Raw genomic sequence first — 1,729 nt, 5'->3', positions numbered from 1 at the left:
CTTAGCTTTCTGTGGCGACAGAAACCACACGCTCGGCGGCCTGGACAACACACAGTTATTATGATACGGTTCTGGAGGTCAGAAGTCCGAAATGTGTCCCTGGACTAAAACCAGGGTGTCAGCAGTGCTGTGCTCCTTCCGGGGGACCCCCCGGGAGAGTCTGTTTCTTCCCCTTTCCCAGCTTCTCCACCCGGACTCCTTGGCTTGTGGCCACTTCCTCCATCTTCAAAGCCAGCAGCATTGCACCCTCATAGTTCTTTCTTCTCTGGCTCTGACCCTCCTGCCTCCTCTCAAGGACCCTTGCGATTTCCCGGGCCATCGGGTAATCTGAGGTCATCTCCCCATCCCAGAACCCTTCACTTAAACACATCAACACGTTCTCTTTTGCCACCAAGGTAACATATTCGTAGGTTCTGGGGATTAGGATATGGACCCCTTGGGGGCTGTTAGTTTGTCTCCCACATCCATTTTATAGGTCCAGAGAGGTTATGTGACTTGCTTAGAGCTGCACAGCCTGTAGGTGAGGACCGTGGGAGCCGGGGTTCTGATGCAGACGGTCTCATAACCACCCGTTGTGTCCCCTACCTGGCATGTCGCCACCACTCCTGGGAAAGCCATGTTCACAGAGCGACACGTGGACGTAACCTGCCTGTTGGGTGGGAACAAGTGGCTGTTTCTGCAGGGATGCTCTCATACTTGGGCGTAATGGTGGGACCTCAGGACTAGTCATTTGGTGCATTGCGGAAATATTTGCCGAGACTCCTGCTACATAGTAGACAGAGATCCCTATTGCCGTGGCGTTTACAGTCTGGAGAGAGGACACTAGACCAGGAGCCAAATAAATAAGCCAGTCATCTAGGAGGCAGAGGTGATGGCTTGGGGTGAGTACCTGGGCAATGGGTCGAGCCCTTCTGACCAGTGGGCTCTGTTAGGGACTGGGCTGGGCCTTCAGGAGCACCCCCCGCTGCCTGGCACGGAACTGGGAGGCCGTTGCCACGTTTTGACTCTCGCAAGCCAGGTGGCTCTAGAAGCAGCAGACAACGGGCAGAGCCCAAGACTGATCCTCCCGTGTGTTCTGCAAAGAGCTGGAAACTGCCGTGGTTTATAACTGTCAGCGACTGCCACTGCACAGAGCAGCGTTGCTGAGCCCGCTCTTTCTGGGAAAAGGAGAAAGATGATGACATTTCCCATAGCCGCCTCCCCCTCTTCACGGAGGCCGGTGTTCTATACCCAGAAGCTGCCTTGAAGAGCTGGCATGTAGTTACTTTTGAGTTTGCAGATGATGAGAAAGAGAGGTTCAGAGTGAAGATGTGTTGGGTCTGACCTCGTGTCAAAAGGTCTTCCATTTCTAACAGGACGCTTTGGGAAAGGTTTGGGCTTTGGGGTCAGAGACACCTGAGCTTGGATCCTGGCTCTGCCGTGGGCACTGAACGACTTCCTTGTCTTTCCGAGGCTCAGTTTTCGCATCGATGGTGTGGGGGGAGACTGCTTACCTCACGTGGTGTGGGGAACGTTCAGTGAATCCGTGTGTGAGGTGGGCAGTGTTGTTGTAATGGGGGAGTCTAGGGGGGAGACAGAGTCCCACAGCAAGTAGCTTTTGGTCTAATGCAGGAAACAGACAAAAACAATGAATAAGCACAGAAAAACAATGTCTTAATAAGTGCTCTTTGGGGTAACATGCCCTGTGTTAGAGTCAAGGGGGGTGGGAAACTGCTTTTGCAGGAGTGAT

Source organism: Panthera onca, chromosome E3, assembly GCF_046562875.1.
Source record: "Panthera onca isolate mPanOnc1 chromosome E3, mPanOnc1 haplotype 2, whole genome shotgun sequence".
NCBI lineage: Eukaryota > Metazoa > Chordata > Mammalia > Carnivora > Felidae > Panthera > Panthera onca.
This window is presented reverse-complemented; position numbering follows the sequence as displayed.